Below are 17,748 nucleotides of genomic sequence, written 5' to 3' on the forward strand. Positions count from 1 at the left end.
CGATGGTGGCCTGACTTTTGTGCTCACGGAAAATTAGTAGTTCACATTTCTGGGGAGAGCAGGTTAGTCCACGCGCTTGAGCATAATCCTGAACTGTAGTTGCCGCTGTTTGTAGGTTGTTCTTAAATAATTCCCATAATTCCCGTGGTTATCCAGATGGTTTTATCATCAGCGGCGTATGCCCTGTATCTGATTTAGAAGGTATGGGAGAGTTCGAAGTGCAATGTTGAACAGAAGTGCGGATAATACTGCTCCTTGTGGCGTGCCTCTCATGCCCATCTTCACTTGCATGGTTCGTTTTGTGTCTATGCTGATGTTGACGTAAATTTACGAGTAGTCTCGCTAGCTAAAGTTCGTGCTCTGGAGGTTGTTGAGGATTGTGGAGTCCTTGACGTTGTCAAACGCTCCTTTGTCCCCCATAACTTTGTTATAGCTATTGCGGGGATACACGTGAATCTCCTGACCGATTATAACGGCTGCGCCTAATCACACGAGTTTACGCGCGCTTTTAGGAAGGATGGTGAGGGGAGGGCACAAAGGTCACTCCCCCCCCCACCTCCCCACTTAAACTATCAAGGAGTTTTACCCCCACTGACCTTCACTCTCCCGCAGCGACGCCGCTGTGAGGTTTCTGTCTTTCCTCCTGGCGTAACACGGATACCTCCTCTCCACATTCCGAGACGAGTGTGCCTCTCGCGACTCTCGTGTCTTTCGGTGGTTGATCGCGCACGCACGCGGTTAATTTTCTGCCGGGGAGACCGCCGCCGTCACCTAGCATCGCCCAGTCATCGTACGCATTGAGCGCTGCGGGCCGAGAGCGCGAAGCCACGCGTAGTGAGCAGAACGTTCCTCTTCTTTTCGCGTGTGCTTCCCCCTTTTGGTGGACATTTATTTCAGCCCTTACGTTCGCTCGCATGGCGGTTGTATTTGTTGGCTGCATTTTGCCGTGTACTCGGGCGGAATAAAGCCTATTTGAGTACGCAACTCGTGTTTGTCCCTTCTGGCCCGAACCCGCCACAGTGTCGACTTCTCGAGCCACGTGTTGGGGTCACAGCCTTGATTGTTTAAGCTGACAAGGTGGGGTTAGAAGGTGACTTCTGCGTGTGACCCCCATTGCTGGGTTTTTCAAAAGTAACCCCCGTATTCTTGGCGCCCAACGTGGAGCAGGGGTGTGAAAAATCTAGTGTCTGTGTGTATACGAATGCTGACACCCAACTAGTCATTACAGTGAGCAGGGATGATTTCCGAACCCTGCAGTGATGATGACATGAGAAGTAACGTTATTGTCCGTTCTGCCGCGTCCATTCGCCATTTCGTCGCGATAGCTCGCAGCAAGCAGCTTCAGAGAAGGGGCGCGCTACCCGGCTTCTTTGGGCGCAAGTGGTAACAATTCCAATTGCATCAGTGCAGTGGGGAGCCTAGGCAGCCGAAGAGAGGTTTAGGAGGAACAGCGGTAGGATCCTTTTTCTTTTTTGTCGACAAGTATTCAGCGCGCCCTGGGCGTCGAGCGGCGCGGCCGTGGCCCACATGATGACATGCTGCCTGTGCGGGCGCTACAACACACTTGTATTGTGAGCGCTTTGAATCCCTGCCTGCTGTACTCTGATAGCTTTTGCGCAATCATTTTTTTTCCACGTGAAGGATGCACATGCGTCCTTCAAGATTGGTGATGCCACACTGAGACGAGCTGTACCGCGCGACATGTCCATCGCTGAGCATGCGAGCAGTCCTAAGACTTGCTTCAAGTTGCACCATATTGCTGCCTAGTGATGTGTATGGTGAAGTTGTCTAATGTGTAGAACTTAATCTATAAGTTCGCAACAATTCGACGATTGCTGCGTCGTGCACACGCTGGCTGCCTGACAGAGATGCATGCGAAGATGGTGGAGGCTTTACACAAAGCGCACCGGAAACCGAGCCCTGCTGCGCGGTCCGAGGTGGACGCACTCCCCCTCCAGCAGGCAGCTGCAGCGAGAGGCCAGGCTTGACATTCGAGCATCGCGCCTCGTTACAACTTGCGCTCACGCAGACGTAACTCTGACCAACGCGCAGGGAGTGATTTCTTGTGGTGAATATGGACCTGTCGATATTCAGTGCATTTTGCTTCCGGAGCAAACAAGCGCTGTCTCTTTCGAAAAGACCGAGTAGGGGTAGATTATAAAAATTGGCAGTGGCTTAGCTTGGTTAAGCCTGGTAATTGCGAAAGCAATAGCTATGGCTACGCCTAGGTTCAGCTGGTAGTGTAGCTAGTTGTAATGCTTGTGGTTATGCTTATGGTTATGCAGTGATTCACTCTGGCCACGGCATATGGTTAATCTATTGTTTATTGCGGAGTGCTACCTGGTTATTCTATGTATAACTAGTAGCGAGGCAAGGAGTGCCGTGACTGCAACGATATACTTGGTTGTCGATGAGGTTAAGGCAGAATGTACAACTGACGAACCGCGGTTAGTAGCTACCGCCTCGCGAGCCGACGGCGCGAGTTGGGGCCCCTGTTTTTGCCGCAGATGGGATGACGTCACTCCGGCTGTAGCGCCCCTCGTAGAAGGAGCGGGAGTTAGGCCGCGGTTGGTAGCTACCGCCTCGCAAGTTGACGGCGCGAGTTGGGGCCCCTGTTTTTGCGGCATATGGGATGACGTCACTCCGGCTGTAGCGCTCCCTCACGGAGGGAGTGGGAGTTAGGCCGCGTTTGGTTGCTACCGCCTCGCGAGTTGACGGCGCGAGTTGGGGCCCCTATTTTTGCCCAGCTGTGTTTGGCGGCGCGCCAAAGGTCACGCTAAAGGTCAATTGTAGCTACCGCCTCGCTAAACGAAGGGCTGAGAAGTGAAAGCAGTATTGCCTTCGCAATAAAAACTGATAATGTAAGGGGCAAGAAGGAACTAGGAAAAAGGCAGCCGGCCGGGAAGGGAGCCAGAGGACACAACGACGACCGTTGCGGCATCGAAAGCCAAGGCGTTCGAAGAGTGGCCGTATTCTTGGACCCAGACCTTGATTTCATCATCAAGCAGGTCACCCAGAAAAACGGTTTCCGGACGACCACGAAGCAAGCGAGCTGGAGTTCGAGAAACGGGGGTCTTTGAGTACCAAGGTAAAAGATGCAGCAATGAGGCCGCCTTGGCGCCACACGGGACACGCGGCCACGGCTTCACCAGTGGGAGCAGCTCGGCACCCTGCTGCAGTCGCCCTCGTCTATGTCGGTGACAGAGGGAAAAGAGGTAAGCGAACAGCGTGCTGCTACACCAACTCAGGCCTGCCGTAAGCTACGCTACGAGACGACGGAGTGCGCAATTGCCTTTGGCCTGCTCGCCGCCTTTTCTCCCCTAGCACGCTACCCTCGCCGACTGACGGTGAAGGAGCGGGACGTCTGGTTGCTGCGGTCATCGTGCGTGTGCGCCTGGCTCCAAGGTCGTCTCCGGTGGTCGTCGGCCCTGCCTTCCTGTCGGGCAGCCATGGACCTTTCCAGCGGCGCTGGTGGCTGTGAGCTGTCTGCAACGTTTGTATGTTGGCACTTTCCTTAAATAGGTTTAAAAGTCAAACAGATTTCAGCCGGCCTCTCTCGGTATATCCATTGGTGAACGCGGTTACTTTTAGCCGTACGGCGGCTTTAAGCAGGAGGGATGTGGGGATACAAATGGATCCTGTCTCATTATAACGGCCGTACGTAATTATCACGTGAGTTTACCAGTCGCACATAATTATTACGCGCGTTTACGCGCGCTGTTAGAAAGGATGGTGAGAGGAAGGGCACACCGACCCCCCCCCCCCCCCCTCTCCAACCCCACTGCCTCCCAGTCCCCCGCAGCAACGCCTATCTCTCCCTTTTCCCGGCGTAATCCGGGAATCTCTTCTCCGCCCGAGACAAGTGCGCCTCTTGCGATTTTCTCGGATCGGATTTTCTGTGGAATCTTCTGTTGATCGCGCACGCGCGCGGATCAAGACATTCCGCTGAGGAGATCGCCGCTGTCACCAAGAATCGCCTGGGCATTGTACGCACTGACCGCTGCTGCTCGTGACCGCGAAGCCACGCTTGGTGAGCAGAACGCTCCTCTCTCCTTTTCGCATGAGCTTCCCCCTTCTTGTGGGTTTTTATTTCACCCCCGTACGCGAGGGGGACGGTCGCTCGCTACGGTGGTTGTGTTTGAGTGCTGCATTTTGCAGTTTATTCGTGAAGAATAAAGCCTGCTTGAGCACGCAACGCGGTGTCTGTTCCTTCTGGCCCGAACTCGCCGCAGTGGCGACTTCTCGCACCGCGGGTTCGGGGTCTCAGCTCCGACACTTGGGGCTGGCACGCTGGGACTAGAAGGCGACTTCAGCGTCTAGCTCCCTTTGAAACGTTATTTCAGGAATAACCGCATTACTATGTCGCTCCTGACAACTTGGACATATATTATGGTGAGGCTGCCCAAAATAATATAAAACAAAATGCCTCTGCTCACGCCTTGGCGTGAATGAATTCAAGTGGAAATGTATAGTAGCTGAGGTTTCGTCGCGCGACACAAGTACCGCGCCTCCCCTGGCGGCGAGCCGCCGATGCTGCTGAGGACAAGCGCGGCGGGCGTTTCAGGTTGACGGCTGCAGCGCCAATAGTGCGCGCACGTACGTAAAGACCTCCTTCTTTTTTTTCGTATTTTATTTCAGTTTTTTTACATTCTGTTACTGGCATTTACACTTAAACACCCTTCATGCCGAGCTGAGAGTAGAAGGGAAGCTGCACTGGACCCGCGCACTCTCTCAGTTGACGCGTTTGTCCGTAAAGTTAAAAATATTTGATTCGGTAGGTTTTGGTTCAAGAATGCTAGTGTCCTGGCCTGCTATGGAGGGTGAGATGACAGGTGAATTACTGAAGCAACAAGTGGGGGTTGCCCCTTAAATTAAATATGGACTCTTGCTCGCCGGAAAGCATTTCTCGCGGGTTCAGTATTGAAGCATTGATTTTACCGAAGCACTGCATTATAAAGCATGAATTTTTTCCCAGCTCACTGGCTACAAACCTTATACAAAAAACTGGCGCCCCTTTGCGCTGACCGCGCACGTTTGCACCATGTATGTTGGGGGATTCTGGATTCCGCAGCTGTACTGCACCAGTACAGGATAGCAATGCGCAACTTGGTATTTATCGTCGTTTAAGGTACACAAATATTGCCGCGGACCTTAATGTACGCAAAAAGAAGCTATGAATAACCAGAGAAACAAAGTGAGGGTACCAGCTTCGTAGTTTTTATTAATGTGCAGCCTTGCTTGGTTTATGTGCGCCATTTTTGGAATGTGTGTGAACAGATTGTGTCTGCAGTGGCTGTATAGCATATGCTGATATAATAACCACACGTTTTATATTGCTTGATAGCTTATGTTAAGTATAATTGCCCTTTGCTAACTTTAGGTCTCAATTATTTGCCGTTAAATAGTTTATTAGTATTATGATTCTATATGCTATATCAGTAAATCATATATCGCTGGATACCTTATGCCGAGTACAGTTGCACTGAAGTAATTGCAAATCTTAATTAATTACCGTTAATTCCTATAACTTATTTGAAAGCTACGCTCAGCATCAAGTCATATATCATTGGATAGCTTATATTGAGTACGACTGCACTACCCTAATCGTAATTATTTCTTAATAACTCCTATTTGCTTAAATGGGATTAATCATGTTGTAAATAACTTTTGGCTGCAACATGGAGTTATATATTGTTGAAAAGCCCTGGACGAACTTAATCCAAAATCGAGCGCTAAACCACTCAAGAACCATTTCAAACTTATAAAACCGCGCGTTAACCGACCTAACGATTATATACGTCGGTTAGAAAAACACGCTATGGAAGCGGAACAGTAGAACATATTGCCGTTCATTAGCAGCACAAAAGGAGACTTAAGTGCCCTGGTAGTTTTCTCGCTCGGATCACGACATGAGGTCAGCGGGAAGCTGGGACCAGATGTTGAGTTCTTCTCGAGAGGTAATAATTTAATAGCCGAAGTTAGAAGTTAGAGTAGCGGACATTTGTGCTGCACAATGCAGATCCAGATAAATAAAACGTGAGAAAATATCCCACAGGGACTGCATAAAGTAGATTCGAAGCAAGCTAAGAGCGAGGTGGCAAGCTGCTTGTGAAAATACAGAAAACAAAAAGGTACAGGGGAAGTCAAAAGTTCCCAGGCCATAGGTTTTGCTTCTGGTCAGCATATTCTGACACGTGAGATCCTATTAAAGCTATAAATGATCTCAGAGGCTAGAATAATGCTTCTTCTACCCTCCACATGTATTTTGAGATTTGGGGCCGTCGTAGTTGCTTGACTATACTACTCAGAAGCAGACCCTGTGGCCTGGGAACTTTTGACCACCGCTGTACATTCTGTAAAGCGTTTTTAGGGGAATTGAAATTGTGCCGACATCAAGAACATTTTATGGAAGTTATTTTATGCCGTCTATGCATAGGACACGCACGCATCACCCATTGTTTCCTCTTGACAAAAAAAAAAAAAAAGACAGTGTGAAATGTGCGGCGATGAGCTCACAGTCAACCACATTTTAAACTCATGCCGGCGACTTGAGGATCTTGGAAAATATATTTTACAGTATCTTATAACGAACACATTCCATTTCATCCTGCATTGCTTTTATATGAACAAGCATTCGTCGATTTTTTTCTTCTTTGTACATTTCTTAACAAACCTAATATTTTATATCCAATATTAGTGCCATAGCTCTAGGCACTTCACATAACAAATCATCTAACCTTGTGTCTGGCGCATTATAGCTAAAGTTGATTGCTTTTCGCCATAAAACTCCATACAACTAACTTATACCTTCTCAACCTCGCCCCAGCCATCAGTGGCCGACCGTTTGGCCTTCCGGATTTCAACCAAGGAGGTTATAAAAAAAGGAAAAAAAAAAAAAAACTGCTGGAGTGGAAGTCGCCTATACCGGCTAATGGGCTAGGGTGAAGCCTGTGGCGGCCATCTTGAGGGGGGCAAAAAGCGGCCATGAGAAATGCTTCAGAGCGCTGTTCACCGACGTTGTCAGTGTGTTCCAAGTGTTTAAAGAATTTTTAAATTCTGATGCAATATTGTGGGCTATATCAGATGAGCCATACTGGACGTCTCCGAATCGATTTGAACCACCTGTATTTTTAGACCTTGACGATATCCGAGTTCTGGGGCATTTTTAGCTCTACTCAGTGCAAAAGTCACACCTCTACCTCAAAGTCAAATGTTTGAGTCAAGCCTATCAACCTTATAATAGTTACTTGCGTAACCTATGTCGAGTACATTAGCACTGGGTTAATTGCAAGTCTTAATCAAACATAATTTATAATTACCTGCTATTAAAAATGCGACAACATCGAGTCATATATCACTACATAGCTGATGTAGAGTACAGGGAACAGGCATTCGACAGGGGCCGGCGCGATCGCCCAGCAAGCGGTGAAAATATTGCAGGATCGCTCCGGCGCAGTCGGCGTAGGAGTACATGCAGTAGGAGGCTGGGTAGCGTAGCGCGAACCCGAAGGCATCGCAAAAGAAAGCATGTGAACAAATGGCTATTCCAGCTGCGATTTATGCCTTAGATGTTTTAATGATCAGTTATTTTATTTTGCAGAGGCAATTTAAAAGTGAGGCGCACTTTTTTGAAGCAGCACGCGTATATGACATGAAAGGGGTCTCTGCTCTGTGTCTGTGCTCGGTGACCGCATCAGGCCAACCTGGGCGCACTCACTCTTTAGGAAGGACCAGCGTTAAAGCAATCCCAGCGGCACTGAGCCCATGGTCAGGCGGATATCGGTGGCTGCGGTAAAAACTCCTCACTGCAAACCATCCCCGTTTCGCGCTGGAGCCAGCATAGTGAAGCATGAAATCCGCGCTTCGAACCACGCAACCAATACAGCTGTGCTGGTATACATGTGTTACCAAGATCTTGGCGTACAAGCTGCAGTCCTCAGCCGATTAAATGACGTACAGTGGTGGTTGGACGAAGAGTTTTTCTTCGAGGAACACGGTAGTTCATTCTTCAGGGGGTTCTTATAAATTCGAATCGTGTGGGTGGTGCTCTGATTTGCCATTCGCTGCCACGTAGCTCTTATGACACCATCACTATCAGTAAGCGAATTCAGGCTATTTTAGAATTTGATTTGCAGTTGCTGGTGCTTTCTCATTAGCCCTCCATGGTCGAGTGACCTCTATTATGTCATCGCTCATTCAAGAAAAGAGTCGCGAAACAAGCTTCGCCTTTAATTAGATGTACTAGATGACAGCATCCCGGGATCCGCCCACGTATCCTCGTTCGTGTATTAGTTTAATCATGCATCTTTAAATTTGTGCCTCACTTGTAGGAGGTCGTGTCGACGCCTGACATCTCCGACGGTATTTGAGACACCGTTCGTAGGTTTAGGAACGTCGTCTTGAAAATTCCTTTTTTGCCCTTTAAATATCGTACCTCCGATAACAGTGGGCCTTCATAACCAACTGAAGCCATCTGCTTGCATTTGTTACTATTGCTTCCGCAGAGTTGTTTTCAGTTGAGTTAATTGCTAGCCCGGCTGTTTGCCGCCTACCGTCGACGGCTTGTACTGAAGCTTTCTCTGCTGAAATTACTTTTCCTCTCATCCACATGCCCTTCAATTCAACTACTTGCGCTTACGCGAACCCCTGCTTTCTTCAACTGTCACAGTTTCATTGCATCTAATTCACCTAATCATTCGCTACGTAGCGATTTTTTCGTAATATGATCAATCGCTTCAGAATATTACCTTGTTCACACGCTGTTGCCTCTGTGTAAGATGGCTTGTTCGTTAGCCTCAGCACACAACCAGGTACTCGGTCTTGTCTCGGATTCTATAATACGATTATTTGAAGCGACTTCCGATTTTGTCATTCACTTAGTGAATGGGCCCATTCTACACAATTTGAGGCAAACTCCTCACAGACACGAAATGAAAACCTATTGACTTTGCTGCCGGTTCTCTGTGCCAAACATCAGTTGTGACGAATGGCGCTGCGGTCGCCGAGATGTGTGGACGCGATCCCATCGGCTCCGTCATCTTCACATTATTCCGCAGTGATTTTTGTCGATTTTCACCGAAGTTCTTGCACCAGCAGTTTCGTGAAGTGGCAGAGAATTCGTGGATACATGATTTTGAGGTGGGTCTTCATTTTTCAAGAATCTACAAGTACTTTTCTACCACGTGAACGCCGCCGCCGAACTAAGCCTAGGCGTGCACGCCAGACGCTAGCGCTAGCCAGAAACGCGCTAGCTCGGCGAGACGCCAGCCGCCCTTCGCGCTGGGCGCAGCACGAAGAGAATGGCAACCGATGAAATGGATAGCTCTGCGGAGGATTTACCACACGCGTCGACTACAGAACACGACACGGGTTGGAAAGTGGTGACCAGCCGGAGAACGAAGAAGGCTGCGCAACTTTCACAGCAAGCACAACATGCAAGCGACGGGCATGTGAGCTCTTCTCGCAAGTCTCCTAACATTAAGAACCGGGTGATAAGAGCCTCACGCATGCCACCCCTGCCGCAAGACAACATCAAGATAGTGCTTCGCCCAAAGGGCGGCTTGAACTTGCAAAAGATCGGACCTACCTGAGTGAGCAAAGCCATAATGGCAGCAGGTAATCTTGATCCACAGCAGACCACGGAGGACATAATAGGTCCCAATATTACGCAGAACATCATGGTGGCGAGCACGCCCTTTCGAGAAAATGGCTATTGGAATACGTAGAAGAAAAGGAGTACTTCCCTTACAATATGATTGGCTTCAGGCCAGGTCTCTCAACGCAAGACGCTATGCTACGCATCAAGAAAAGTCTGTTGGATCGCCCCACACGAGACACCAAGGCGCTACTGGGACTCGACGTGGAGCAAGCTTTTGACAAAATCCAACATCAAGCCATTCTCAAAGCCATATCTGACCACAATCTCGGAACACGCTTCTAACACTACGTCAAGGCGTTTCTGCAGGATCGAACGGCCACTATCCGGATAGGCGAACACGTCTCGGAGAGCTTTAATCTGGGCGATAAGGGAACAACACAAGGCTCAGTACTTTCACCATTCTTATTTAACTTGGCGATGACAAAGCTTTCTCGCGCATTGGGTGAAATTGCTGATGTGGAGCACACCAATAGGCAGACGATGTTACCATCTGGAGCACCGGTGGCAGCGATGCGGAATTGGAAGCGCGCATGCAAGAAGCCATCACGGTTACCGAGGCCCATTTTGCCCCAATGGGACTTCGCTGCTCTTCTAGAAAATCCTAGCTACTCATCTACCACCCCCGAAGGCCAGGGCTCCCGTCCAACGACTGGCGCCGACACCACACACCATGAATAGAGTTACACGACAGGGATGGAAATCGCATACCTACGGTCGATAAAATACGAATTCTAAGATTAATCATCCAAAGCAACGGGTCCAACTGGGCGATGCTTGACAGCATCACGATCAAGATTGCAAACGCGATCCGGATGTTTCGGCGCATCATGAATAGGCACAGGGGACTGAGCGAGGATGCTATTCAAATGGTTCATGCTTTTGTACTCTGTCACATCACATACGTGGCTGCAATGCTCAACTGGAAAAAGGAACATCAGAGAAGGCTTGAAGTACACATACGCCGAGATTTCAAGACAGCGTTGGGGCTCCCCGATAATGCCTCCACTGAACTACTCTTACAGCTAGGAGTGCACAATACCCTTGCCGAAATCATCGAGGCACAGCACACGGCACAGATTGCACGCCTATCAAGCACCAAAGCGGGCAGAGAGATTCTCGTTAAGCTCGGCCTGAACACCATAGTAGAAAAGGACAACGTTCTGCAGTTACCTAAAGTCGTGCGAGAAGCAATTAAAGTGTCCCCCTTCCCAAGAAACGTACACCCGATCCACAATCAAGGAAGAAGGCTCGCCCGCGCCAAAGCCCTCGCTGCGGACGCGGCACAGTTTCCCGACCAGACAGCTTTCGTGGATGCAGCGTACATACCGGGAAAGCATGCCTACTCGGTAGCAGTAGTCGACGGACACGGGCGTACGCGCAACTCGCTCACACTTTACACCAAGAAGCCAGAGGTAGCTGAACAAGAAGCGATGGCACTAGCTCTAAAAGACTCGAACTTCACAACTGTATACAGCGACTCTAGAGCAGCCACTCGAGCTTTCGCCAAGGGCGGGATAGACAAGACGACGCTACGGATCTTAGGCGGAAGTAACATCACCGATCACTCCATCGTATGGTTCCCGGCACACATGGGCAGCTTAGGGGGCGGCCTGCGGAATCTCAATGAGATAGCACACGAGGCGGTGCGAGGACTCATCGACCGCGTCCGAGGTTTCCGCTGCTACTCCACGTATCGAGTACAGAGATCAATTATTCACGTACAACGAGCTCACTAAGCACTTTTATCTAGGCGGACGAGCATTTCCCCTCCCGGATAAGAAATTAACCCGCAGCGAATCAGTCACGTTACGCTTGCTCCAAACGAACTCATACCCCAACCCCTGGCGCATGAAGCACATCGACCCAGACTACGACGGACAACATGTGTGTGAACGGTGCAGTGACCATGTAAACTTAAACCATATGCTGTGTGGATGTGCATCGAGCGACGCCTACGCCAAGAACAAGGAACGTTGGGACAAAGTGTTAAAAAGTGCTTCACTACATGATCAGCTTCGGGCTGTCCAGGAGGCGCGCGCGGCGGCGGAGAGCTTCGGGCTCTCTGTGCCGACGTGGTAGCTGCCCTCTACACCTGGCGCCTAGCCGAGTGTCCTCCAGGACCTCTACTGTGGGAAATAAAGTTTACCAAACTAATCAGTTGTGACTCACCGCATTGACACCGGCGATGCAAAACCTGTACATCGGAGGCCTTATCGTGTATCCATTTCTGAGCGCCAAGTCATCCAGCAGGAGGTCGACAAGATGTTGGGCAACGATATCATCGAACCTTCGAACAGCCCTTGGGCATCTCCTGTCGTGCTCGTTAGAAAGAAAGACAACAGTTGGCGCTTTTGCGTCCACTATCGACATCTGAACAAGATTACAAGGAAAGATGTTTACCCGTTGCCGCGAATAGACGATGCCTTGGACTGTTTACATGGAGCCCGCTACTTTTCCTCCATCGACCTTCGTAGCGGCTACTGGCGGATCTCTGTCGATGAACAAGACCGCGAGAAGACAGCTTTTGTCACACCCGATGGACTTTACCGCTCTGTCCAACGTTATGTAGCCGCTTGCGACCTCTGTCAACGCCGGAAGAAACCCCATGTGCTACCACCTGGACACCTGCAGCCGATTGCTATCCCGACTGAGCCATTTTCTCGTGTTGGCCTTGACCTCCTAGGGCCCTTCCCTGAGTCCTTGTCAGAAAACAAATGGATCGCCGTGGCCAACGATTATGCCACGCGGTACGTGATCACTCGCGCCATTCCAACCAGATGCGCCACAGACGTTGCTGACTTCCTTTTGTACGACGTCATACTTCACCATGGTGCTCCCCGTCAACTACTTACCGACCGTGGCCGCTGTGTCCTTTCCCGAGTTGTTGAGGAAATACTTCGTTCTTGCTCCGTTCGGCACAAGTTCACCACTGCGTATCACCCTCAGACGAACGGTCTTACGGAGCGTATACTCACAGACATGCTCGCAATGTACGTATCCGACAGTCATCGCGACTGGGATATAAGTCTGCCATTTGTCACCTTCGCACATAACTCTTCGCGTCATGACACTGCTGGGTACTCTCCATTCTATCTTCTCTTTGGAAGAGACCCCTTACTGCCCTTCGACACTTTGCTTCCCGCCGCAGGCCCCGTCACAACCTATGCCCGCGATACCATCGCCCGAGCCGACGCTGCTCGCCAGATTGCTCGTCACAATCTCACGATCTCTCAAGAAGCTCAAAAACGCCGCTACGACGCTCACCACCGCGATGTGCACTATCCTCCCGGATCTTTGGTGTTGCTTTGGCTTCCGTGCCGTCGTGTGGGGTTGTGTCAAAAACTTCTGCCCCACTACACAGGTCCTAACCGTGTACTACGCCCAGAGACCGACGTGACCTATGAGATCACACCGCTCCACCCAAAGTCACCGACTGCTACACCCACTTCCGAAATCGTACATGTCGCCCGCCTCAAGCCATATTACTCCCCCTCCACACCGCACGCCTAATACGCACCGGGACGTTGCCTTTTGCCGAGGGGGGTAGTGTTACCGGGAAACGCGGGACCGAAGTGATGTGCTCACTGACAAAGACGACGACCGAGGAATGCGGGCACGACGAAGCGTTGAGAAAGAGGACGACGCTGACAGAGTGAATACTGCACGGCTACTGAAGTCTTAGCGTCGAGTTCAGCCCATCGCAGTGCCGTTACACTAAGTACATCCCCGTAACACTATCTTGTCGCATACATTACAGCCACGTGAAGGGCCCTATAAGCGGCAGTTGTTGTTGTTGTTGTTGTTGTCCAAATAACTTATGGCACGTAACCACAGAGGGGGATCGGCCAAGAATTTGGTAGCAAAGAATTTTTTTCTTCTTTTTATTTTTATCATTTTTTTATTTTTTAAGTATACTTGCATAAAAAATGATTTGAGGGGTAGAGGAAAGGACACAAAACTGGAAATAAGTGAAATATAAAATGAAAGGTGGTAACACTCACGGGAGATTGACACTACAATTGTAGAACAAGTGATGTTTAAATATTTAGCAAGGCAAACGATTTGAGTCCAGTAAAAAATTTTGCATGGCGGTAAAAACAGGCCTGTGACTGTGTCCAAGGAAGGTGGCGCCAAATGATAATTAACCAAGCTGTTGCAATGGCCTTTCCATCAACTGTTTTCTCAACGTAGTAAAGCGGCGGCAAAGCAATAAAAACTGATCTAATGTTTCTTGTTCACCGCAATATGCGCAGACGGGAGACAGTGCCAAACCAGACCTGTGCAGATAGAAATTTAAAGGTGGGATACGGCATCGCAGCCTTGTTAGAGAAATCTCAAGTTGCCGTGAATGACATGATTTTCTATTCCAAGAATAATATAGATGCAGGTAGTCATCAGATCTTAAAAGATGTCAATTTTTCATATTTAATAGAACGTTTCTCCGAAACCTCGCTGCGGTGATGTACGCTGTCGCCGGAAGGGGCGGCAGCGGGAGGGGGGGGGGGGGGGGGGGGCGCTTGATGCTGGTGCTATCGTCGGCGTTTTTTATAAGTGCCTTCAATCGCTCATGTTTTTTTAGTGCGTAGCACTACTAACTAGCCGCAATCACAGATTTTGCCGATGTTTGTCCGAAGCCGCTCACTCTCTCTCTCTTCGTGAACTTGAAGTGGAGAAGGTGGCGACGCCGGGGTGGTGCAGTGGTAAGACGCCCGACTACTGTGCCGGAGTACCCGGGTTTGAACCCGACCTCGGCGGCTGCGTTTCGATGGAGGCGAAACGAAGAGGCGTCGTGTGCTGTGCGATGTCAGCGCACGTTAAAGATCCCCAGGTGATCGAAATTACTCCGTAGCCCTCCACTACGGCTCCTCTTACTCTCTTTCCACTTTCACTCCCATCTTCTTCCCTTCCCTTACGGCGCGGTTGCGGTGTCCACAGAAAAACAAGTGAGACAGTTACTGCGCCTTTCCCTTCCTATAAATAAATCAGTAAAGGTGGCGACGCGCCCCGCCGGGGTGGTAAGACGCCCGACTCGAAGAGGCGTCCGTCTGCTGTGCGATGTCAGCGCACGTTAAAGATCCCCAGGTGGTCGAAATTACTCCGTAGCCCTCCACTACGACTCCTCTTTCTCTCTTTCCACTTTCACTCTCACCTTCCTCCCTTGTCTACAGAAAACAAGTGAGACAGTTACCTGGCCTTTCCTTTCCTATAAATAAATCAGTTAAGGTGGCGACGCGCGCGTCTCGCGGCTCAGCATTGAGCGGCCGCAGAGCTGTAGTAGAAGCCCCTCTCTCTTTCTCTCTGTCCATCCATCTCTCCGTGAACTTGAAAAGGAGGAAGGGAAAGTGGCGATGCCGCAGCATCACGTGACTTAACACTGAGGGGGCGGAGCGACCGTATGATGCACCCATTTCACAGTGAGAGAGGGGCGTGTCAGTTGCGGACGTGGTGGCCGTCGCTGGGAAGCGTTGCACAAGCGTGTGTGCATTTGCTTCGCGTCGAAATGTACGAAGCCAGGCCATCTAGCACTGCGGCGCAGGTTCACCGTGCTCGACGTGCTGAAGTACAATGGTAACGAAAGCAGAACCGGAAAGCCGGAGGCCAATAAATCGACAGTCGGCGGAGACGCGGCCGTTAGGACGTTCAAGCAAGGCTGGCAGCAAGCTGACAGCGAACGAGCATAGATCACCTTCGTCGGCTCCGAAGAATTTCCATTCCAAAGAGGAGTTAGGATTCTCCCAGAAACGAAGGGCTCACATCGGGTCCACTGCCGCGGGGGAGATTCCGAAGGGGCGGCCAAGGTCAAGTGGCAGCTTGACGCCAGTTTATTTATGACGGTCGCGCAGGCGGCCGCTCTTCGGAAGTGGCATAGGAACACATGGAAACGGGCGACGCCATCGGTTCAGTCCGTTCCGATTCTCGGAAACGTCGCGCCTTGACCATGCCGCGAAGGAGGCAAACCAGAGCAGTTAAAAAGCACAGCCTAAGGGCAGTGGTTGTGGGTTTGACGATAACTGCTCTGTCTCTCGGTTTGAGGGGAAAGGGCGCGGAGGCCATAAATCGGGCGAAACGCGGGCTGGGGAGAATGCGTGGCAGAGAGAGCTGCTGTCAGCGTCTTCTCGGGAAGACGCCTGGACATATGTCCCTTTGAAACCACCGCCCGCGCGCAACCGACGAAGGGCAGCGAACGGAATATTTGGACCTTAGTTTTATATGTTGTGCGTTTTGGAAGCGCAACAGTCGGCGCTGTTTGTATTGGTGACTGCTGGTCCCCTCTTGCGTGAGCTCAGGGAAGATATTAGAGACAGTGTAAATCGCAGATGCGTGTGGTAATGAATGAAAGGTATAACGGTGCTACGCACCTACTTCGTATTTGATTAACTATTCAAATTGGCCATATTCTTTTTTTTTTGCTTAATCGGAGAGATCGAGTTCGAAGAGGAAGTGAACATCTACGGAGCATGTGATATAAACCAATATAAAAAGGATAGATTATTTCAGCTAATTGCTCAGAGGGTGCCGACATCTCCTGAATGGCTGCAAAAAACATTGCGAGAAGCCGGGCCTCTTGCCCTCTCCAAGCGCGTCTGCAGCTTGCGTGCTTACGTGCTGACTGACATCTCAAAGCCATCGAATAGGTAAAGACTGGTAAAGAGATACTGTGAATTAAGTTGCGCCAGAACTGTGCTATCACGCATGGTTTTGAAAACTCGCGCCTAAGCTATTTTGTTGAAGTATGTGCTCCCCTCTGGTGGCTGACATCTCCTGAATGGCTGCAAAAAGCATCGCGGAGAAGTCGGGCTCCTTGCCCTCTCCAAGTACCTCTGCGGCCAGCGTGCCTACGTGCTGACTGACTTCTCAAAGCCATCGAATAGATAAAGACTCGTAAAGAGATAGGCTCCGTACAGTGAAGTTTGCGGGCGACGCTTGTGCCACCTACCGCAGTTCCAACGAAACTCTGAGAAGGCGCTGCGGGGCTGCGGCTCCAGCGCACGCTTTCACACGCAGTTCAACGGCGGCAAGTAATGGTAGTGGTGGTCTCGGCAAAAAATATTCGAGCAGAACAAAAAGAAATCGTCAGTATTGATACGCCATGGATTGCCATAGGTGCGAAGGGTAGTTGGGCATTGAATTCTTGATTCCCAGGCAGGCCGTAGAGAGACCGGCACTGTTTTCAGTAGGTTCTTTCCTATCAAGTACGGGTGATTGTTAGCTGAACAAAAATATGTAGGTACATAGCAGAATTAAGGCTGTAGATGGAGCACAATTTTCGGGAACTCTAATTGGAAAGCACAAAACTTGCTATCTTTTTACATCTGAACTCTACCTTCTAGATTCCATGACAAAAAAAAAATTATTTCCTTAGCCATTACACCGCAAAATGCTTGTCAATAAGCAACTAGGTAACATCGTGCTGAAAATCTTATTTACGTCCGAGTTACGCAAGCATCTGAAATACGTCAGAATTAAGAGAGGTTCTTTTTGTCCGCTAGTAGCACTACCACGCGACTCGGTCAGTCGAGATTAGACCTGAAATAAAGTTTTTTTTTTTTTTTTTAACACCCGTCCCGTAACCACATATATATCAAGCGTCGCACACTTTTTCTGCTCATCAGAGATTATCCGACTTTTTGCCAGGGATCTCGAACTCGCGAATCGCGGGCCGTGAAGCTGCGTTCTGCAGACCGGCGGCTCTAAACATTTTAGCCTACGTTCCGAAAGCGGTACCACCAGCCTTGATCTGCAACTAAAAGAAACTCAAAGGCTTTGGACCCAGACAGCAAAAGTTTTTTTTGTTTTGTTTTCGAATGACAACAGGCATTCACCGCTTAATCGGCATGAACTTTCAATGGTACATCACTCTGCCTTAAAGAGCCATAGAGCTAATACGAAGACTTCAATACAAGTCTTTGAATACAAATACGAGTGAATACAAAGAGCTAATACAAAGAGTTTGTGTACTAGCTTTATGCAAAGAGCAATGCACCATACTGCCCGTTCTTTATTTCATTTCTAACTGTGCATTTTTTTTGTGTTGAGGGTAAGTATACTACTTATTAACCAATGTACCATTAATACATTTCACCGAGAGA

The sequence above is a fragment of the Amblyomma maculatum genome, chromosome 3 (assembly GCF_055883805.1).
Source record: "Amblyomma maculatum isolate TAMU_Amacu chromosome 3, ASM5588380v1, whole genome shotgun sequence".
NCBI classification, from domain to species: domain Eukaryota; kingdom Metazoa; phylum Arthropoda; class Arachnida; order Ixodida; family Ixodidae; genus Amblyomma; species Amblyomma maculatum.